The 23,849-nt window shown below is 45.1% G+C and overlaps 1 protein-coding gene across 8 annotated transcripts in view; it reads left to right on the forward strand.

Moving 5' to 3' along the window:
* GAB3 (GRB2 associated binding protein 3) overlaps nucleotides 1–23,849 on the forward strand; it is an 87,621-nt gene that overhangs the window by 23,223 nt on the left and 40,549 nt on the right. The window lies entirely within an intron of this gene.

The following is a 23,849-nucleotide window of genomic DNA, read 5'->3' on the forward strand; positions in this document are numbered from 1 at the left end:
GCTCATCAAAGTGTGAACAACTGTATATATGACCTGGTCTTTTTAATGATAAAGTGGTATCATGCATATTTGCATGTTTGTTCTTAGATGAAACTAGCTGTGTCTGAATTGTGGCTGTAGCCATCAGCTCAGTGTCTGTAAACACTAAGAGCCCAGGGAAAACCCATGTGCATGAGAAGCTCCAAAGACTCTATTAATGTGCATTATTCTCAGAGTCCTTGTGAAAACAAGTAGTAGCTGCCTGCTGTACCACAAGTAAAATAACTGAGTTCAATTGTTGAAAATAAGGTTTGGTGAGAAAGATTAATTACTTAGCCCTCAGATACCTTTTAATCTGTGAGTTAACAAATTAAAAATGTGACAGGCCACCACTGTGTTTTTGACATACATGATTGAGGGTAGAAAAAGAGCATTGCCTGCAACACCATTGATCACAGGCTGCAAGTTTTGTTCAGTGGGAGCACTAGTAGTTTTATTTTTCATTTCAACAGCTCCCCCTCATAATAATTCTCCAGTCTAGTCCAGTCAACCTGAGGAAATTTCCCTATAAAGAGCATTAATTCACATAGAGTAGTGTTAGCACAGTTTTTTATAATAACTTAGATGAAAAGGTATAAATCTTTGAATTAAATTGTAATTCCTTAGTCTCACTTTTTTGCCACAGGTGCATTTCCATTTATTTCCTTGAAATACACTTTCATTAGCTGATGTGCAATGATGTACCATGAAGTGGAGTTTTTAGGATAAATGTAGTGCTTATTTCTGCCATCAGGCATATTTTATCTCCATCCATAAATGTGAAAGCATTGGTGTAGCCTAATATACAAATATTCATGTTCTTTATATTACAATTTTTATGTTAAAGAGGTATTGCTGTGAAAAGCTTGTTTCCCCCAGCAAGGATTATTTTATGTGTTTTGAAACAAGTTGCATTTGAATAGAATTGGAAAGATACAAGAAAAGCATTTAAACACTTTTTAAAAGGATTTAAAATTAATGAATTATATTAAATTACCTACAAATAAACTAGGTGGGTTTTCTTCATTCATTTTTCACTGTTTGGGTTGAAGATTTTTTAAAATAAAAACTTACTCAAAAGTCCAGTTTGTTTGACACTTCCTATTTAGAAATCAGTAAGTGAAATATATGTTGGAGCCAGAACTTGATGCAAATGGATAAACAGTGCAGTCCAGCAGTGCTTCCTTCTACTGCCTAAGAGACCTACCGTGCACTGAGGCTCAAAGGCTCGAGTGTTACCCTCTTACTGTATATACATTATAAATCATATTTGCTGATACGTATCACTAACACCCTGAATTTCCCTGAGGCTGAAAACCTCTGAATGGTGTCTTTGCACAGAAGTGTTAAGTATGTTGAACTTGTGTGTTAGGACTTGCTTGCAACAGAAGTGAGACTTGGCTTTGGGACAGCTCTGCTTTCACTGGGCAGGAAGATCCAAATTTTTATTTTTTACCCAGTATGAAACACACTCATGCTCCGGAACAGCACAGATCCAGCCACCTGCGGCAGAGGTGGGGAGAGTTGTTTTCCCTGTCCTGTCCATGCAGTGCCAAGTAGGGAGGGCTGACACATCCAGCAAGTGCCTGAAGAGAACCAGTCCAGGAGGAGAGGGGGCTTATAGTTGGGCTGGGCTGGATACAGCCTGAGTATTCCTTGGTATATGCCAGGGGATCTCCAGCTGACACTGCTGTTGGCCAGAAGAGTACAAAATTACCATTTTCAGTCAAGGATCCTGCCCACCAGGTGCTCTATATTCAGTTGTTCAAAGCAATATCAGTAAAGGGCCAAGATCATTCCTACTCCAAACTTCAAGAGAGTCAGAGGCATCCAGGCTGTGAGTGAGTCACACAGGAATACACTAGCACACTTCTTGTACATAGTGATTTTGAGTAATAATGAGTAAAATACAAGAAACAACTAAAAGCTTGCTTAGAAAAGGCTTTGTTTGAAGTACATTTCCTTAATTCTTTGGGACTTCCCAATATATCTATTGAATGTTGTGCTGAAAACCTCTAACCTGGTTAGATGTCACCTGTAAAGGCTTCTAGAAGTCACTTTAAGATGAAACAAAAGAGATGCAGAAGGGCATCAAAAGATGCAGGAAAAGAGAGCAGCCCTCACCTCAGCCTTGGTGCCTGACCAGTGTTACTGCGTGTTCTGGCAGCAGAGATAGAGGAATGGTGGAGAAGGGGGGAGGCTTGCACAACTATTGCTTGCTCTCATCATCCCAAAGGGTCAGTTTTCAGACCATTACTTACTTTCCCACACATGCAGACACACATATGTCACTGATCCAGAGAGGATGTATAAGTTACCATCTGAAGAATCACTATCAAAACACAGACACCATTTGCTTTAGTGTTGTTTGTGGCTCTCTAGTAATGGCTAATGCCCTAACCAAGAAACAGCCTTGGCCCAGTTGTCTTACTGGGGACAGTGTATAGTGCTCTCAGCTTATTTTTCTCTAAGGCACAGCTATGTCTTTGGGCTCCTTTAAATCTGTCTTCAGTTCAGCCTGTCAGACAGCTATCTAGCAAGCCAGACTAGCCCTCTCCAGCACAATCACAGGAAGTTATTCCAAGCCTCAGACAAATCCCGTTTCTATCTCTAGAATAGTAAAAGGTCAAAAAACACGAGGCTGTAGCTCTGCCAGCAGCACCAGCCTCAGCCGTCCCAGCCATAGCAGGGCTGAGCAGAGGGGATGGGAGTCCAGCGGCTACCTCCCAGCACAGCTCTGCCCTCCTGCCAAGACCAGTGGCTCCTGCCCATATGCCTCCAGCAGGTGTGTGGGGCCCCCAAAGGGCTTCACAGGCGGTGTCATTCCACAAGCAGCCCCAGGAGAGGGAAGAAAGAATGCATAAGGTCCAGGTTACCAAAGCAGACTTTCCCTGAGAGTCAGTGGAGCCCTCTGGTCCCGCCTACCATATTACTGTTGGCATCCAGCCACATTCCCGTCCTCTCCCAGCAGTAGGCAGCTTAATTAGCACAAGTCCTGATTAGCTCTTGCCCTCTGCTTGCAGTGTACCAGCAAAACAGGAGGTTTCTAGGGCTCTCTGCAATTCTTTAGTAGCAGCCAGAGGTGCCATCTCTCCGGCTGCCGTGGTGAGCCATGCCCATCACATCATGCTTTGGATATTGTGCCATTGCATTGGCAGCTCCTGCAACGGAAGCAGGGATGTTAGGCATTATCTATCATCATTCCTCACTGTTCTCATAGGATTTCAGTTACTGCCTCCTCCCTCCTGTTGCTTTGCTGGCTTTTCTGCTTGGCTTTAGCAATGGAGATACCTCATAACAATGCATACAACGGCCAGCCAATGATTCAGAATGTGATGGGGCTACTCCAGCCCTAGTAAAAACTAGGTCTAATTTTGAGAAGCCCTCGCTGGAGGATCTGTACCTTCTTCATGCTGGGACCAGGGGTTTGCTATCAGCCTTCTGTAGGTTGTGCTGTGTGTGAGCTGCTGGGGATGAAGCTGCTTCTTTGTGATGTCCTCCCCACAGAGCTGCAGTGCCCAGTCCTTTCTCTGCATGGTCCCCACAGTTATATTTTAATTTGTCCTTCCTTCAGCTTTCCTGCTCCTCCCATTCCTGTCTTTCCAGTTTTCTTGCCCATTTGGGGCTCCCCTACTCTTCCTTTTTAGCTCTTTTTAGCTCTTACTTTAACTCTGCCTTTGAAAACGCTTATTATTCTGTAGTCTTGCTTTGTTCCTAGAACATAAACACCCTTTAAATGACCTTTCTAAACAAAGCCTGCATCCCTTCTTCCATCACTACCTACAAGCACCAACAGGCCTGTTGATACCCACATGCTGTCACTCCTAGAATAACATCAGGCAAGGGCCTAAATGGCAGAGCCAGAGAGCAAAACATTTCTTGCTAAAACAGAGGTGGATTTGAGACCTGTTATGGAAAGAATAATCTGCATGGCTCCCAAGCAGCACATTTCAACTGAAGGTAGCCACAGGGAAAGTCTGCTTTGTTTTTCTCTAATAGGCTGAGCACTTTAGCTTTGGTGCAGAGCCGAGGATGTTGCATACGGCTTTTTTGTTGTGAATGTGTCTGTCTCCACACCCTCCCTAAGATAAACGCGCTGAGCAGGGCTTTCTTAGCCAATGTGAAAGCACTGACTGTCCAGGATTTGCACTCTTTGAAACAAGCTGAAAACACATCATTTGGCGAAAACCTTCAGTTATTTAACCCTTCTGTGGCTGGGGCATCACTGGTGAGAGGAAGAGGAGAACTCAACAGTGACTGGGGAAGGAGTGCAGTGTCCTCAACATGGGAGAGCCCTGTGGATCAACTCTGCTTCCACATGAAGCTAATCAGGAAATGGTCATATCTGTGGAGAGTTCTGAATTCTTATATGTCTGCATTTTGGTTGGAGCAGATCTTAGTGTGTAACGCTGTCTTGGCATTTCTGCTGCTAGTTTCTCTGTCTTTGTTAATCTTTCCTATAGGATTAGAAGCAATAAAACCCACTTCAAAACTGAAAATTATTTCAAAATTCAGCAGAGGAACTCCAAGACAGCTGGAATTTCACTTCAACTCCTGCTTTGCAATTCAAGTTGACAGCATTCAAACAGTTCAAGTATTAGCATCAGCCACACTTACATTTGCTTCCTTCAGAAGTATATGCAAGCACTGCAGACTATGCAGATGACTGTACACTATTGGCTTTGAAGATTTCTAGGATTTGGACTGGCTGAGGTATGGTTTTAAAGCCAATTGACCAACTCTTCCCATCAGAGGAAAGTAGAACACACCTTGGTCATTACCAAGGTCACATGGCGGCCTTTCATCCCAACATAGCAGCATGGCTTCACCAGCTGGTTGGGATTGCATCATACTGGGCAGCTCTCACTGCAGCTTCACTAGGGCTGGATTCAGGTGCCCCAGATTTGCTTCAGGTGCTCCCCAGACATCAGGACACAGAGGGAGCAATCATATAGATATTTCCCTCAGGACAGAAGGTGTGTTGTGACCATGCACAAAGATGGTGGCACTGACCTGCAATGACCGGCTGGGAGGGGCTGGAAGAGCACAGGTCACACTAAGGTGAGACAGGGGAATGGGCAGGAAAGGGGATGGCCAAGGAGCTCGTGCAGCTCTTCATATTCCCCATTTGCTTGCAGCCTTGGCATAGGAGAGGGTGGCTGAGTGGAGGTATGATAGACTCTTACAGCCACATGTTCATGGGACACAGTAGCCTGGGTGTGAAGGATCTCTCATTCTTTAGCCACAGACACCAGGAGGGCACAAGAAGGCACCTCTCCCTGAAGCACATCCCTTCATCTGTCTTTTTCCCCAGTGCCAGGAGCAGAGGCAGTGGCACATCATCACACAGAAACAGTCCAGTCTCAATGCCTTCTCCTCTTTCCTAGTCCTTTCTCTGGCTCCTTCCAGGAATCTCTGAGAGAAGGCAGCCAGCAGCATGCACAGAGCAAATGATGCAGTCACAGTCTGCATCCACATCCTTACTGCTCCCTGGTGACCTCATTTTCTGGGTGTAGCTCAAGAGTGTGTAAAGCACACAAAAAAAAAGAGGGATAAGGAAGGGAGAAGACATAGAGAAGTTGCAGAAAAGCAGAAATAAATACTGTAGTTTAGCAAATGCCGGTGGAAAAACCCCACTGGCTCATTGTCCTTACTTTTGTAACAGTAACATTGATCCTATTTCACCATCCCACAAGCACATACTCTTCTAATAGCTTTACTGTTTGAAAAAGACATAGATCCAGATGGGCTGCCCAACACCACTGCCTTCAACCATGTTTACCAGTTTACATTACTAAGAATCTGGATTTTGGTGTTTCATAGATTTGTGTGCTGAGAGAGGTTGAAAAATGATAGAAAGGGAGCTATTACCCTTCTCCCACATTGCTGATATTTAAGACATTGCTGAGCACATTAATTGTATGTTGTTCCCAGTATATCAAGCTGAAATTTTATTTCTGAAATCTGTCTTTAGTCCCAAATTGTTCCACTGTTCGTGGAGTTTGGCAGTGAGTTTTACTTCTGCTCTACTTGCAAAAAAGATCTGCATTACCATTCCCTGTCAACTGGCTGAACATAACCCCAAAGAGAAGAGAACTGCTCAGGAAAGCTGGCCTGTCCTCTTGCAAGCTGCATCTTCATCAGCTTGTAGCAATTAACCCTTCTGTGTGTGAGATTCATGGGGTTCTGCAGAAATGAGCACTTTTATTTTTCACTCTTTCTCTCCTTTCTGTTTGGGGAGACCCCGTTGCTTTCCCTGGCATCAGCAGCCCTCCCAGGATTTCATGTGGAAGCTAGCCTTTCTTAGCACAGGAAGGACCACGGCCAGCTGGTGAGGAGCAGCCTGACTCCTTCCCTTCCCTTTCCCCATGGCTGGAATGGGGAAGTTCAGGTACTCACAGAGGATAAAGCAGGCAGTGGGGAGGCAGAGGAAGGTACACAGCCAGGCAGGGCAAACCTTGCATTACACCTCATCCTTTTAGTGCCACAATGAATTTGGACCTTCTACATCACAGAGGCAGCAGAACACTACCCAGTACTGGGTTAGGCACATTCCTTAGTGGCACCAATCTGCTGCCCACAGGCCAGCAGTAGGAAGCTGGTTTGGGGCATCCTGAAGTTACTGCTTGGATGTGCACTGTGTGATCTAAAATTCTCAATATCCAGGCAAAGCTGGGTTTGGCAAGTCTGGGGCATTTCCTATGAAATAAATCATGGTCCATAGTTGTTTTAATGCTGCTGTGATCTGAGTGCAAGCCTGTAAATATGCTGGGATACCAGAATTTGGAGTGTTAAAGTGTGCAGCATGCCAGAAGTAATTGTTTTCCTTCTGCAGCCCATTATATATTCAGATGTTGAGGAAATGATTTAATGTTTCTGAACATGTTGTGATTTCATCATTTGGTTCAGCAAGGGAAGTTTGAAAAGTCATGGAAATGAAGATAAACTTTACATATGCTCTTAAGACCTTATTTACCATGCTGAGTTTTTCCAATAGCAGTGCTATACAGTATATGCCAGCCCTGGCCATATTCATGCATCTACATAGAGGCAAAAGTAGCAGTAATAACAGGGGGCTGAAAAAGCTTAACCTACATGTGATTTGCAATAGGACTGCAAAAGACTTGTCTCAGGAGGTGAGAAGAAAAAGGGCTGATGATGAGGATGCTTCTTCATGAGGGGAAAAAGAGATGCAGACACTGATCTCCTGTCCGGTGACCAGTAGGAGGACCAAAAAACAATATGAAGCTGTGTTGGGGTAGGTTTAGGTTGGATATCAGGAAAAGCTTCTTCACCCAGAGGGTGGCTGGGCACTGTAACATGCTCTCTAGGGAGGTAGTCACAGCACCAAGCCTGATAGTTTGGACAATGCTCTCAGGCACATGGTGTGACTCTTGGGGATGGTGCTGTGCAGGGCCAGGAGCTGGACTTGATAATCCTTGTAGGTCCCCTCCAGTGCAGGGTATTCTCTGATTGTATGAGCAGCACAGCTCAGGAGCCAGGCACAGTCCCAAGTCTCTGCCAGAGCCATGGGTTTGTGCTCTGCTGCTCATTCCCGGCTCCACTGGTGCATTCTGCTCTGTGGGCCAGCATGAAGTAGGCAGAGCACTGAGAAAAAAAGTTCAGGTCTGGAGAATTTCACAGGCAGCACTGCCTTCCCATAGTGGAGTGAAGGAACATGCAGTTATCTCCTAAGCATGGGAAGTTTACACAAGCAATGCTTGGATACTTGAGCTGACTTTAACCAGCTGACTTTGTGAAACACAACTAAAATGTAAAGAAAAACGGAGCTCACAGGGTGCTATTTCTACAAACCCTTCATCCTGAAACCCTTTTTCCCTGGATGACACACAGGGCCCAGCAGCAACAGAAAAAATACTGACAACTCAGAGAGAATTCTTAAGCAAGAAAAAGAAAACCTGGCACAAGGAGCATTGTTTATGTTTCCTAACATTTATATATTTTAAAATAAAAAATGACAGGCAGTGGATGCTGTATATTATGAATCATGTGAGTGATGACCACTTTTACACAAACTAAGGAGAACAAAAAATAAGTAAAAATATTTAAAAACTAGCTCTGCCTAGTTTTTAAAGAAGCTTTTAAAGAAGTAAACCCAGGTGTGGATATGTAACATTGCCTAGAGAATAATTAAAGGTTAAGCATCACAATTTAGTTAATGAGAAGACAGGTGAAAACTGCAGAACTGCAATGAAATGATAAATTCCATAGCATAGCTGGTTTTCTAATAATGTACTTTGAAATTAACAAATGGATGTAAAACCAGCTATTGAGCACTTTCAGCCACCTTCAGTTGAGGTTGTTGAAGTTCAATTCAACCCACTTTAAAGGAAGCAAGGGCCCCTAAACATACCCCTTTAAAAAACCAGTACTTGCATATATGCAATGTAGAGATTTCATCCAGCACATTCCACCGTCTGTTTTGGTTTGTTCCTTGCCCACATACTTGATGTACTCTTAAATACAATTATAATATTTACTAAATAGGTCTGACAAATAACTCTTAGATTATAATCTGGTTTGTTTTCTGTAAATATTCACTGAGGAAATCTGGCCAGTGATGAATGGCTTTGGCTGAGCATCTGAATCACACAGCATTGCTTCCAGTTGGAGGCTGCAGAGACTTGATTGCTCAAACTGCATTTCTGGGACAAATACAGACCTTTCCAAACTTCACTTTATTTCAAACCATAATTTGTTTGTTTTCTGGTTGCATTCCAACAGCTCTACCAGTGCACCAGACACTCTCTGCTCCCACAGCAGCCCACCGGCTGGGTGGTATCTGGCTTGTGATTCTGCCCATGCTACTGTAAGAGCTGGGTATTTCTGCTGCACAGTGCCTGCCTTCACCAGGTATGGCCAGAGTATGACCTATGGGGGCAGGCTGCCTTCCCCCTAACAGAGGCTTTTACCATGCCTGAAGTTCACCAGCTGATATTTGCTCTTTGGCTGTAGAAAAATAAATTGAAGGCAGCCTGTGTGCAACCCACAAAACCCAGGCTAGACCCATGAAGAGAGAGTTCATCTTCTGATGTGGTTGGTAGAAATGGTCCTCATAAGTTCAGAGGCAGATTTCCTTTATTCACATAATTTCTTCATATCATGTTTCCATTTTTGGGAATCTGAATTTTTCCAAGCTTCCTGTCAAGAGGAGGACCTGGCCCCCTCAGAGCAAATGGGAGCTTTGCCATTTACATCAGTGGAGTTTAAATGCCACTACAAAGGCTGTGTGGTTCCCACAGGACTGATTTCAAGCCAATACATAGATCCCAGGGGAGGTCTCTGAGTCTGTATACCTTGGAGCATGCAATTAAATTAGTGCCCCCCTCCACATGCCTAAAACCAGAGCTCATCTGGATACTATATAGCCGCTGTTGTGAGATTGCACTTATTCCTATTTTTCTTTCTATCTTTGTCCATATGTGCAGAAAGGTTGATTCTTATTTTCAACAAAAGTGACCTGTTCTCTGTGGCAAGTCCTCCCACACATGTGCACCTCCTCCCTGTTTTTCTGCCTGCCTCCTGCACACTTCCTTTCTCCAGGGAATTTTAGGAGTGAAATTAAGTGCAAAGGTCAAAGTCTTTACATCGTGTAGCTGTGAAGTCAATAAGGATGTAAAAAAGAACCACCCAGATTTGGCCCAAAGGGGATGTGGAGGATACAGCTCCTTATTCCATGTGTGCCCAGATCAGCTGAGCAGCACACTGAACATGGGGGCATTTCCTGAACCTCATTGTTATGATCAGGCAAAAGTGCTACAGCCTAAACTTCTGCAGCTTTTATTCTGCTCCTGCTGGCTACTCCGCTTTTCTTCATTAGGTCTGACAGTGTGTTGTTGAACACTTTTCAAAAAAAAAAAAAAGGTATTGTGGTCCCCTACTAAAAGAGTCACTTTGCCCAATTTCCTGTTTATGCTGGAGCTACAGCATCATGTGAGCACAGACAGTTGTAGATAGGCTGGCGACTGTTGCTGACCTCACACCACATGTTCCGTTAACAAGGTGAAACAGCAAAATTTGCTCTGTTTGTAAAGAATACTGAGAAAACTGCCAGTTCCAAGTAAAACAGAGAGGGACTCCAGATAGCCTGAGGCAGGGCACTTTTTTCTAGTCTTTAACTACTTTGCACATCTGCATTCATATTATGTCTGCAAGGGACAAGAAAGGGGATTAGCCCCTACTCCTTTCCTTGTTGAAGCAAGTTTGGAGTCCTTCCATAAAAGCTATTAGTTTAGCAAATTTGCTCAAAATTTGTCCAAACTTCAGTCCCTTTGGTATATACATTTTCCTGTACTTGTTTCCAAGAGTGACTGAAGACTCCTGTGACTTAGCTAGAATCAGTTATTCAGCAGATGCTTATATCCGGCATTTTTATTTCAGAGCTGTTGTTTCTTTAACAACCTAGGAGCAACCCATTTTTCATGAAGATCTCAAAGATCCATGCAGAGTCTTCCAAAAATCTTTTAAGAATGTGCTTTTGGATTAAAGCCATTCTAAGAGACCAAAGTATACCTCTATTCAAGATTATATCTTATTACTGAAGTTAGTATTAAAGAATTTATTGTGAACAAATCAGGGGGATCTTAAGAGTTTCCAGACCATTTTTCACGATTACTTTTTATATAAAAGTAGGAATTCCTACCAGGAAACTTAAAGCTTCAACAGCATTCTTTCCATTTACAGAAAACAAACTTAATGGCTAAATCCAGGAAGACCTGTGTCAGTGTATTAAGTTTTTTCCTTTCTCTCTGTTTTCAACTTGTTTCTGTAAAAAGGCCAGTCCTGCATCCTGAGAAATCCAAATTTTGTTTTTTAATTGACCAGAGGAGTGGTGCCAAGCCAGACCAGCAGTTCTCTGCCCACCAACCTCTGCCACCATATGCAGCTAAAAAAGGGTTTCAGATGCAAAAGTGACACTACAGGTTGGCTGAAACTAGACACACAGATGGAAGTGCATCCCTGTGGGTGTGAGGAAAAACAGCCTGATTATCAGGAACACAATATAACTTCAGTGGCAGGTGTATCCTGTGACAGGTGAACAAATCACAACTTATGGAGGCTGTAACCATTATGTACTATCATGTGCTTTAGGATTCAAATGTGAAAAAAAGCACTCCATAAACTTAAACTGCATGCAGGATGATAACAATGTAATTTTAAATGCTACATATAAATATGCTGTGAGGGAAAATGGAACTAAAACTTGTCTAGTGGGTGAGACTGTAAACATCCTCATGTAAAGAGTCTTGCCTGTAAGTCTTCACTGTCAGGAAGCTTAAATGCTTGCAAAATTGTAGCAGTAGTCAGAAGGTGTCCTATGAGGGGCAGCCTAAAGGAATTACTGTTTCACAGTGCCTGCACTTGGGAAGGAAAATTGTCCCGGTGGAAAGGAGGGCTCTGTGTGCGAGGAGGCCCTTGAATTCCAACAATCACTGCAGCGCTGTCTTCTGCTGCTGGGATCTCTGCTCTGAGCTATGACCTATTTTACATCCCCACTAAAAGTAAAAAAGGAAGACAAAATGAAACAGATGGTATGAGGATGCTCATGAGGGTGCTTATGATGTGAGTCAAGTCCAACCCTGGTGCCCCAGTACTTTGGTACCCCCTGCCTGGTGGCACAGGATGCAGTATGCAGGGATACAGGTGGGACAAGGTCCATCTGCCTGCCCAGGCAAGGTCAGCTAGCGAAAATCAGCTTCCCTCCACCCAGGGCTTTTGTTCACCCATTTCAGCATCCTCTTTGATGAGAGCTGGTGGTCCACTAGAAGTGCTGGCAGCCCAGACAGAAGGTGGTCATACTGGGGCCAAGGCTGTTCCCAGACATGTGCAGATACCACACCACAGCTCTCTTTCTTTTCCTTTGCCTGATTTTACATCAGTTCTCCAGATCACTTTGGGCACAGCTTTACAGTGATGCTGAAAATTCCAGTTGTTTCCTGAAAGTGTGTGAGATCATCTTTACCATCTTGTTAGCCCAATGAACCACATCCAAGTGCAGCTAAAGAGTTACTTCATTTTTTTATTAATATGTACTGTGTCTTTTCCTGGCACTTCAGGTGCTGTCAGGTTCATCAGCTGGCCCTGGTCCCTTGGTGCTCCTGACAAACTCCCCTCGGCCACAGCCTCTCCCTGGGAGGTGCAGCCCTCAGGCCACAGCTCGACTCCTGCCCTGGGGTGGCAGTCAGCACTAATTTCATATTGATTGATCCTTATACTTTCTGTAAATGAGCTCAAAGAAGCCTGCACATATTTGCAGGGCAGCTGTTCACAAGGAAAGCTCCAAGCTTTCAACACCACTGCTGTCAAAATAGGAGGAGGAATAGAGGATGTGTTCCCCTGGGCTGGCAGTGGGAAGGGCAGCTTACTGACTTCATGCCTGCTGCAAGCTGTCACTGTTAAAGAAATACATTGAAAATTATTGCCATCCTGCCACTGCTTCTCAAGTATTTTGCTGCTGTGTGTTTCACAGGCAAGGCTTTAATCAGCCTTGTCTGTAGGCTCAGGACAGTGGTGAGCAGGTGAGGTCTGTCAAGTGTTGGGGTGACAGTGAGGTCCTGCCTGCCCAACAGACCTCAAGACAGGACACTATGAAGCCATCTGACATATTGCAGCCCCCCGGGTGAGGTGGAACTATAGTGGTTTTCTGCTGTGGCAGTGTTTGTTGTAGCTGAGATCAGTCAGTGAACTTTTCCCAACAGCAAGATCTTGTGGGATAAGATACTCCATCAGCATCTTACCCTGCAACCTCCAGGGACCCATCTGGGCAGCATGACCACAGCACCCACATTTTTCCTCAGTGGGAGAGCCCCTTGACACCCACCTACCATGGGGGTAAGCAAGGAGGGCACAGCACTGCTACTCCCCTTCATCCCACAGAGTCCTGTGAGCAATTCCTACATGCATAAGGGGCAAAGGGATGCTGTGCCACTTTGCCAGTGTCCTCAGGGGAAACATCTCATCAAAATGACTGTGAGGAGCACAGTTCATTACTGCTCTTATGCTACAGGGAACATCAATGAAATTATATTGCTTCCTCCAAATGTCTGGCTCCTTTTTCCACCTGCAAAATGAAGGTGTTTCATTATTGATTTTACCTTTAGAATTTGTTTTCTTATTTTCTGCAAACATTTTAAGAGCTTAACATTTTTGGGTCCCTATGACTTTTACCCTCCATGCCTGAACAAACCCATTAGAGTAACAAAGAATCTTCATGTATATTAAATAGCAGTGACTCACTCAGGTGCTGATGTTTGTTTATGTAAAGCACCATAAATATTATGGATTAGGATGTAGAGCAGGCAATGGGAATGTGTGTAGGTTAGCAGGCAACATATGACTGGGGGATTTTTTCTACTTTTTAAAAACGTGTGTCATTTTTTTCTTCGCAAACCACAGACTTCTCCATATAAAGAAACAGAAAAAAAGGACACCTCTCTGCTTCTACAGGATGTTCTCTATGGTGCTTTATTACAAAGCTCTCATTGCACTTAAAGTGTAGGAAATTTTCTGACTGGTGTTTTTAGTCAATTAACATAGCTGTATCACCTTGAAAGGAAGAAGGTATTCCCCCTTGCACTACGCACCCATCACATCTCCTCCAAGGGCTCATGCTGACTTTCTTGAAACAAGGTTCTTTGAGTCATTCCGAAACTACTACAGACAGAACGTAGCAGATGGAGATCCATTGGTAGCCTGTCCTGAGCTCATTGTGTGATAGCCCTTTATACAGGATGAGCCAGACCATTTGTGCCAGTCTGTGTAGAAAGTTGTTTTGTACAGAAACACTGATTAGCTCAGAGCTTTTTCCCACCAGAGCTGAGCCCTAGCCTTGAGAAAGCAGAGGTGCAGTGGGCATGAACAGGCAGGGCAAGGGAGAGTGAATTCCTTTCCAGCACAATCGAGAATGTCCCTGAACTTCCAGACACCCAAACAAAGGGAGAAAAATTACTGCAAAAAATACCTTATTCTAATCTCTAGATTAAATATAATTACATGACTGTGGAGGCAGAGGAAGGGCCTAAGGGAGGAGTATCCCTCTCTGAAATTGAGTATTTATTGATTTTTCTGCCCCAGTCATAAACCATGAGTTTCAGCCTCTCATTGCTGAAGACATTTGTGAGAGCTGAGTGGAAAATAAGGGAGACAAAATCCAAGAGAAGCATTAAATCAGTAAGTGATGGGCAGTGAGCTCATCTGCTTCCAGAGTGCTCCACAGGGACAAACTAGAAGGAACAAGCAGGCAGCCTCATCAGGGAGAGACTAATTATGCAGGGCTGATAGGTGCTGCAGACCAACAGCCACAACTGAAACAGCAAAACCATAACTCCAACTAGGGGGCAAGTCGAGTGGTTTAAGAGGTCTTTTTCATCCGATTTCTGTGAGTGAGTAAATCAAGTGTTATAACTGAGCACTGCAGGCTGCCAAGGTGTGACCCGTTCTGCAAGGGTCTTGCAGTCTGAGGAGCATGGGCTGCATGCTACTGGCCTTTTGCTCTGGAAAGAGTGGCATGAAGAGCTCCCAACGATGTTCTCTTTGAACGAGGATGTTTGCTGGGAGCTGGTTCTGACTCCTTGCCAGTGCACAGGTTCCTCTTGCAGGGACCACGCTCTGCAGCCCCAACACCTTCCACTCTTGCAGGCAGGGAACATCTGTTAACATACATGGTCTTAGTGGGCTTAGATTCAGCTGCTTAGAAACCTGACTGCATATGAATTTTAACTTCCTCTTTTGGGCTTTTAATAGGAAATGCTATAAAGCTCTGCTTAACTTCTTTTTTCCACGGGAATATGTTTAAAAACTATTATTTAAAACAGACAAGCTGTGAAAACTTGTCTCAAGTGCTGGGACTTCCATGGGATTATCATCCTGCAATTCTGCTAGTTCTCTTGCCCCAAGGGTGGTGACTTAAGTTGTGGGCCCACAGTGAGTAGCAGGAGGAGCACAGTGCACTGAAGCTCTCAGCCCTCATCCAGCTGTGGGAGAGAAGTCATGCCACACCCTTGCCTGGTGGGATCGGCTTTCCCCTCTCCGAAGGATTTTGTGGGATGAGAGCAATCCCAAAAAGACAAGCCTTTTGCAGTCATCCCTATCATTGAGCTCTCAAACTCTGTGTGCCAGAGCCCCTGCAGCAGTCCTGGGGACCAGCACATGTCCTGTGCCAGAAGCACAACTGCAAGGCCACCAGGCAGGCAAAGAACCAGCACACAGCCACCCTTCTTTCTGCTCCTCCCTGCCATCCCCTTTGCCTCATTCTGTAGAATGAAGATTACCCTCATGGGGGAGTAGTAAGCATTAATATAGCTGGTCAAGAATTTCACGTCTGTTGGTTGTTCTGTGTTTTGTTGTTGAAACCAGAAGAAAATCAAAACCCACAGGACAAATTACATTTCAGGCCAATTTCCCTCACTGAGCTTTGTATGTCCTCTAATAAATTATTTAGATCTCAAATACTGGATATATACAAACAAATGAGAACATGGTCCTTAGGCAGAAGGTAAGTGATGAAGGTTGTTAGCTTAACCTTTTCAGCTTTCATTCTGCCTGGTTCACTAGCCATTTTTCAGCTCAGAATAGGTTTGTTTGTGACTTGTTTTGTCTGACAGTGCTGAGGTAGATCAAATGCTCACCTGTAAGAGCAGCTGTCTAAACCTCACACCACTCATTCAGCAGAAGCAGAGACAACAGATTGTGAAAGCACCAATCTCTCTCCTTCAGAAACCCTACTGAAATGGAAACAAAGCTGCTCTTCTTTCTTTCAGATGTGACTGGAATTCCCAGTCAAAAAATTCAGGAGCAAGATGAAAACACTGATACCTTCTGTTACACAAAGGAATGTGCTGGCAGCCAGCCAATGCTACTGCAAATTCTTTCTTTCTTTTGGCATCGAACTGTTTCACTTATGAAGGGCACATGAAAATTGTTCCAGATTGCTGTTGGCTCTTGTCTGATGGCAGTTGTGTTTCTCTGATACAGCTTTCTCTCTAGCACCCACAAAGCTTTGGAGGACTGTAAACTTCTAATCATTCTATCACTCCTTCATCAAGAAAATAATAATTTCAGGAGGCCCCAAAATAAATGTAATAGTTTGGATGTAATAGTCTGAATGCATAGAACTTTTTCATAGTGTGATTGAGGAGCCTAAGCTGAATGCCAGGAATCAGTATCTATTGAAGTATATACTTAATCTCAGCCAAGGGAGCACAATCTTTCACCCTTAAATTGATCCACATTCTCCTGTAAATTTGGCAGCATGTGCAGCTCTAGACTAAATATTGTCAGATATTATTGGTTCTGACCAGCTGACATAAATCCCTCCTCACCACAGCCCAGCCACTCTGGCCCTGCTGCCTCCTTGGGTGTTCCTCCTCTCTTCAAGCCACTGCAGGGGCTCACAGGGGAGGGGCAGTAAGACCTTCAGCAGACACGGGGACAGTCTTATAACAGAGAAAGGTGGAGACAGCCTTGTAACTGGTAAATGGTAAAAAGGAAGCTACCAAGGATGTAAAACCCACCATGCTCTGCTGTGTGGCTGGGGTGGGCACTGGAGAGAGGCACAAGTGCCTGCCCTGTGGAGGGGAACTGTGAGGAGCCAAGCACCCTCTGCTCCAGGGTGTATGAGCTGCTGAGGCCCTGAGAGATAAAAGCTGCTTCTGATGACTTGTCTGGCCAGGGCTTGCCACTGCTGGACTCCCAGTGACCCCAGTGTGCTGCATCAACTCACCCTGGGGAAAGAAAGGGTAGAGCAGATTGCAGGCAAATGCCAGGAAAACGAGGAAAGGATATTTGGCTCAGCGATAAGAGCATCCTGCTGAAAGGTGTACCAGAACCAAAATCCTTGCTTTGCCTATGCCACAGAACAGGGCAAGTCCTGTGTATTGGCAATAGCAAACCTGCTCCTGTCCACTTGCAATCCACAGGCATGTAGCAAGTGGCTCAAAAACCCTGTGCACTGTCACACAGCATTGTAGGATAAGCAAAACGGTTTTGGAGATAACATTTTGTGGGAAAAGGCACATATTGGGGAAAGTTTCAGAATGGAAATTAGTCTGAAGAGACAGTGATTGGACTGGATATGTCAAATGTGAGAAGATGTGCATAAAATGGTCCTTAACCCCACCCACGCAGGTGTCATGTTAGCAGCTGATGCCACTTCTTCATTAGAAGATGGAGGACAGAAAAGAAGCCCAGAGAGATGCAGTTTGATGGTACAATGAAGCTGATGTTAAGAGCAAGCACCCAGGGAGGAGGTGGTCCCATCTCTTTCCATCATTCTATGCCCTCCCTGGTGCTGGCCTGCCTGTGTCCAGCCAAGGCTGGGTGCTGGCAGCACTCCCCATTTGCCAGTGTTGGATGAGGTGCTGTCTGCTGGTTTTGCTCCCTCAGACAACTCTTTGTTGTCAGGCATAGAACATCCCTGGCACAAGGCAGCAGGTGAGCTCGCCAGGTGGTTCCAGCAGACTCGCTGTCATCCCATGCCACTGCTACTCTGCCATGGCATCTGATTTCAAGAGGGCTTGAGTGCTTAAATGTCTGTGAAGATCTGAGTGTGCAAAAGTTGACCTACCTGCACTGCTGGCACAGGCTGCTGTCCCTTGGTGCCTCTCCTTCACCTGTACTCCAGGCTCAGCAGTGGGTTAGCAGCACAGGCAGGTATTTGCTTTGGTACCTGCAGCTCCATGAAGCTGAGAGTACATTAATGTTTGGGGCACTCCCTGGTGGCAGCCAAGGGCTGTTGACTTGTTTGAGCTTGTGATATCACCAAAGGGCAGCTCCTCTGTCTCACTCGACCCATGCCCCCACCACTTCCTGCATGTTTCTGTAGCCCCTGTGTAACCCCCACAAGAAAAATCGACTTGTTTTTCATCTGGCCAGGGGCTGTCTGGCTGCATGGGCCCCACCACGAGCCTGGGGAAGGTGCTGAGGGCCACCTTGCAGGAGATGGAGTGGGGGGCCCACCCTTCCCAAGGGCAATGCAGATTTGGGCAGCTATCTAGCACTGCTTCCCCTCAGCCCTGTTCTCACAGCTGCTCAGCTATGACAGCCAGTGTTTTCTCTCGAAGACTCAGCCCTGCTCTCCTCTACCTTCATGAGCCGCTCTGTCTGGACATCTCTCCATCTCCAGCCTTGCAGCGCCAGCCCAATGATAAACCTCATCAAATCGTGTATTCACAGGGAAACATGTTAGCAGGCAGCTTCTCAGAAAGAGACCCAGATCAACAGAGCCATAGCCCCTCATACACACCACAGCCAGCCTTTGCCTCCTAATGGAAGCACCAGGGGCTTTTCCACAAAACACAACAGTTTTCTCTTTTTTCTCTCACCAATTGCCTGGCTTGTGCTAAACACAACATACATACTTCTTTAGAATCATGAAAACCAAAATTCTTGGAAATTAAATCAGGTACTGAACCATCCTGCCTTGGTGTGTTGTAGTAACCACCAGCAGGTAGCCCTGACCTTCCACTTTTCCCCAGCTACCAGCTAGGATGCTAGGCAGACACATGCTCCCTGTTTCCCCCATCCCCATCCCCATCCCCCTCAGCTTGCTCAGATGCAGGTGATTTCTATCTAATTTCCATCAGCAAGAGCCAGGTGTATTTAAGCTGCAGGGCTGGCAGCTTTGGGAGGGTAAATAGGGGGTGGTTTGGTGATAAAGCTGATGGGTTGGGATCTTTACCTTACTGCCTTAGCAAGCTGCTTCTCTGGGATGTAAAGGAGAAGCTCTTGTTTGCCTTACACCTTCTGAAGCATTTATCTTTGGTCGTTTAGGGCTGAGGGTGTGTTAGGAGGTGGGACCTGTCTTGGTTTTGGAAGACAGGTGTCTGCTAGGGAGAGCAGGAGCCTCCCCTGGAATGAGAATGTAGACCCCCTCCCTCCGAATTATAGTAATTCTGAAATCAAGGGGCTCTCAGGCAGAGATCCGGGGTTAGGAATAACAGTTCTTTACTAGTATGTATAACAAGGCAAACAAACAACAATAACTACAGTGTTAGCAATAAAACAGAACCAGGGACCCTGTGACAGCCTTCTCGGCTGAGACAGGAAGGGATGGAGGAGAGGCTTTGCTTCACAAACCCCCTCGGGCAGTCAGTCCTGGTGCTCCTGCAGGGCTCTGAGGAACAGTCGGCTGGAACAGCAGGGATGAGCTGAGATCCTGGGCCGGTGGCTGAGGTGTATCAGCAGCTCTGTGGTGGCTGGCACTGCCACACGTCCTGGCAGGGCTGGGGGTGCGAGGCCCACAAAGAAGAGGGAAGGAGAAGAAGCAGCAGCTCCGTCTGGGTGATGGCGAAATTCCCTTCTCCCCACTGCAACAGCTCTGGCCCCAAAGTGTCCTTCTCTTCAGCTGAAGAAGCTCGCCAAACTGTCCCCACCCTCCCCTTTTCCTGCCCCTTTCCCTCCCTGGGCCCGGCTCTTTGTTTTCTCTCAAGCACCCACCAAGTACCTGCAGTTAGGTTTTCCCCGCAACTAATGGATAAAAATTCCACAGGTAACTAGAAGAAGGACACCTAACCCCCAACAGGACCTTTCTGTCCTGATCCGTCTGTGGGGGGTGCATGGAGCCTGTGCAAGACTTGCATTGCATGTGACAGATTTGGGCTCTTTTTGGTACTGTGCATGAGGTACCTGCTGGCCTATGTTCCGGTGTTGTATCTGGCTATTCTAGAAAGTTCCTTCTCTATTTCTGTTTCCTGTGTATGTTTTTGGCTTTCCCTGGCTTCCACAAAATTATGCTTGTCTAAGATGTGTCAGTAATCTCTTATCTCCGCCTACTTCCAACAGAGAACAAATCACTTTCAAACATTAATAGGTCAGTGGGGGCAAGACTTAATTTTCTTTGTGCAATACACTTTGCACCTCATCTCTGCTTCCTATTTATTCCTGATGTGATGCCCCAGTCTGTAAGCTCCTCCTGTACACAGACTTGCTCAGCCTTGCAAGAGCTTCTTCCATGATATTTCATTCTCTGTTCTCTGTATTTGGAGAATCATTTGCTTTCAAAATAGACTGAGGTACCACCAGGCTGAACAGAGTTACTTCTTAGATAAATTTTTGGGTGAATATTGACAGACTGTGAAAAGCTGGCTGCACTTCAAAAAAACAAAAAAAATATTTGGAGTACAGAAACAAAATGCTTTTTCCTGACATAATGATTGTTGATATTATTTTGTTGGTCATTTTTACTATCACCATGCCTATGGGAACTCAGCATCAGCAAAATCTGTAGTGCCTAGATTATCTTAAACTGTGCCAGTTAGGACTCTTACATATAGCATATGTACATATACATAAACCAGCCTGAACTCAGTAATTTTGTCTTAAAATTGAATGCTTGCCTGACTTTAAACTGACAGATATATTCTTTGCAAAATAAGTGTTATTTTTAACTCAAAACATGAGCTAACACACAGATTTATATCATTGTGACAAAGTCCTTTTGCATAGAGTTCTTCATGTAGGGAGGTTGTGGTAGTGGCTGTTCAGATGTTTCTTTCAATGAACTTTTAACTCAAATGAAGACAGGTAAAGCAGACAGTGTCTGTGCAGTTGTTGGAGGTTCCTGGGTAGTGTGTGAGCCCCTGCAGTGTGGGAATCCCAAGCACAGAAAGTTCTCAAAATCTTGTAAATGCAAGCTTAGACATAGACATGAACACAGGATCTGATTTAAGACCTTGGAAAAGGCTTCTGGATTTATAATCATAAGTAAGAATGTGAGTTTAAATAGAAAGATATTAAGTTAGGCTACAGTTAAGTTCTATTAAGTAAGTTTAAGATACATCAGTAGTTATAAACATAAGTTTTAAAGTGTAGCAAATAGTTTTGTGTTATATGACTGGTTAAGAATGTCTGCACTGTGACAGAGACATAAAACAAAATAGTTATTGGTGAAAGTAAAAACATTCTTTTGTGGCATTAGTTTACTGGCTAATTAACCTTTAAAAGACCTTGTGACCTGTAGTCTTGTGACCACTGACCATGAACATCTCGTGAATAAGGTGAGACGTACTTACTCTTCCATGAGACTGTAGAAGAAGAATAAATTATGTTTTAAAACATCTTTAAGTGGTCCCATCTCTCTCGCAAAATCCCAATACTGCACCTTTCCCAGGTTTCCATCAGAGCTGAGGCAGCTGCAGCCTTAGCTTTGGCTGCTCCCTGGCCTGGCTGGTTTGGGCATGACATATCCAACAGTTTTTATGGAGTCTGGCACGGGCAAAAGTCCTAATGTCTTATTTTGGATTTTTTCTGGATTTTTTTGGGACAGTGTGGTGGTGTAGCCTGTGTGTTGGCTAAAATTGCTAGTGCACCTACTAGAATTATTTACTCACTTCCTCCTGTGAGATATGAATTAGGAGGAAGGCAAAGCAGACTCAGAACTTAAAAGGTATGAAGAAAACTTTATTAACAGAACTAAAAGAATACAAATCAGAATAAAACCTTCATAAAATTTCTCCTCCTCTTCCCACAACCTCTTTTCTTTCCCAACTGACAACATCAAGACAAAACCTGGGATTTTCAATCACCTACCACCTCTACAATAGTCTTTCATCAGTTCTTGTAGGGAGAGGAGTTTCTCTTGCCATGCCATGGAGACTCCTCCATAAGAAACAGTTCTTCTGTGGTTTAATGTCACAGTGAATCAGCCACCTGAGAAAGGAAAATCTGTTTGCAGTGTCAAAGTCCCTCCCATGCCTTGCAGCTTTCCCAAAGCTGCTTCCATGGGCCATGTCAACTTATGGGATACTATTTAAAGGATGAGCTGTTCTGGCATAAACCCCCCAAAAGTTCTCTTCTTCTATCTCTGGGAACAGAGGCTTTTCTTCTTCTATCCTTGGGGCAAAGTTTCTCATCTCTCTCTGTTCAAGACTCTCATTAGATTACAGCTTTTCAGCATCCACATACTCCAGCACGAGTGCCCTTTTCTCATGGGCTACAGGTGACTGCTGCATCCCCCCATGCACTTCATTAATTACAGGGGGGAAAAAAAAGTCTGATATATCAAACATGTATCTTCACCATAGCCTTACAAAGAGAATTTCAGCTCAAGAGCAAGGCTTCTCCTCAAAACCTTCCCAACTAGAATTTGACTCCTTTACTGACCACAGTGTCCCATGTTGTTTTTCCTTATGTGTCTTCACCTTTCCTTTTCCTGATTTGGGAGAGAATTGGTGTTCATATGTTCATTTGTTCTCAAGCTTTATCAACTGATAAAGTTGATAAAACTTTATCAGTTTTTACAGAGTTCTGCAGCACTGAAAAGTTGATCTCATCCAGGCTGTGCACTGGGGAGATCTCTCCATGCCTCACTGCTGGTCACGGGGTCTCTGCCGACACCGTACGAGTCGTGCCAGCTCACTCAGCGCTTTTCTTCATGAGGAGCTCCGGAAACAAGAAAAGCTGCTGCTGCCATTTTTGTCCTTCTGTGCGCACCATGGCTGGCTAAAAGCGGCCAAACAAACGAAGTTCATTGCGAGCCATGCTGAGGCAGCAATGACTGCGCACCGTTGGTCACGCTGATTTTTCAGCCCCGCAGTCCCGGCCCCGGCCACTCCTGGACTGGGCTGATGGCAGCCACTGCCAGCCCCCGGCCGCTCCTGGCCTCGGGGCCGCTCCCAGCGCCGATACAGCCCCCGGCTGGCATGGCCCGGCAGTGCTGCAGGAAAAAGGACCGGCGGGCTCTGCCGAGAAGGGGCCCGGCCCCGCAGCGAAGGGGCCCCAGCCGCCCGCCAGGACGGGGCCCGGTGGACTCCCCGGTGAGGGGCTCGGCAGCCCGCTCACCACCCCTCAGGGAGCAGAAAATCTCGGCCGGGCCGCGTGGGGCCGGCCCAGCCCGGCCGTGCAGGGCCGGTCCGACCGGCACCCAGAAGCCGAAGAGAAGTCTACCTCTTCCGAAGCCAAGAGAGATTTCCCGGGCTAGCCTGTCTTTAAAATGTGACTCTCACAGAGGTGGACCCAGCTTCTAAATGGTTCAATAGGTTGTCAATTTTCAGAGCTGGACAGCTATTGGTTTTTGCTAGGATCAGGGGAAGATCTTGGCAGCTTCTCTCAGAAAAATCATTCCCATGGGTGGCTTCTTCCCTCCTCACCAAATGTCAATTAACGCAAAACCAGCACAGACAGAAATCAGGATTGATTTTTTCTGGCCCTCAGAGTAGGTGTTGGTGACAGCTATAATCAACACAGAGGTGCTTATACTGTTGATGAACAAAAACAGCTGTTTAAAAAAATAAAAAATAGGGAAAGTATATTGTGCCTAGAAACAGGCATGTAGCTTTATAGACTCGTGCTGCATCTGATGCCACCAGGACTTACATGAAGCCTGTATGTGACCCATACCTTCAGTCACAAGGGTCAGAAAACATCAGTGCTTGCCAAGTTTGCTTTAGGTTGGCATTGCCTGTGTAAATAATTGTCCTTTTGTAAGATGCTGAAGTTTTCTGTTTAATTTTTAGTATTACAACTCCCTTAGGGTTTGTTCTAAGCTTTCAGAAGTAATTGGCAGCTCGTTAACAGCTTTGCAATAGCACTGAAAACCATAGGAGGGAAGCTGCACAGGGTATCTAGAGCCCTGGGCTTTGCTGGACAAAAAGGCACTTGTTTCCAGGCACGTGCAGTTCTTGGTATTTCAGTTTACAAAGAAAAATGTGTTCTCTCTTCTATGGATGAGGTGGTGATGTATTGCATAATTTTGATTGCATCATGTTGGCAGGGAGAGGGAAAAGGAAAATATTCATCTTGGCCTCCCAAGGACAACCCTCTGCTTGTTTTCCAGTCTCCAATGCAAGCTGATAGGAAGTGCATCAAATAAAAAT

Source organism: Parus major, chromosome 4A (genome assembly GCF_001522545.3).
Source record: "Parus major isolate Abel chromosome 4A, Parus_major1.1, whole genome shotgun sequence".
Taxonomy (NCBI): domain Eukaryota; kingdom Metazoa; phylum Chordata; class Aves; order Passeriformes; family Paridae; genus Parus; species Parus major.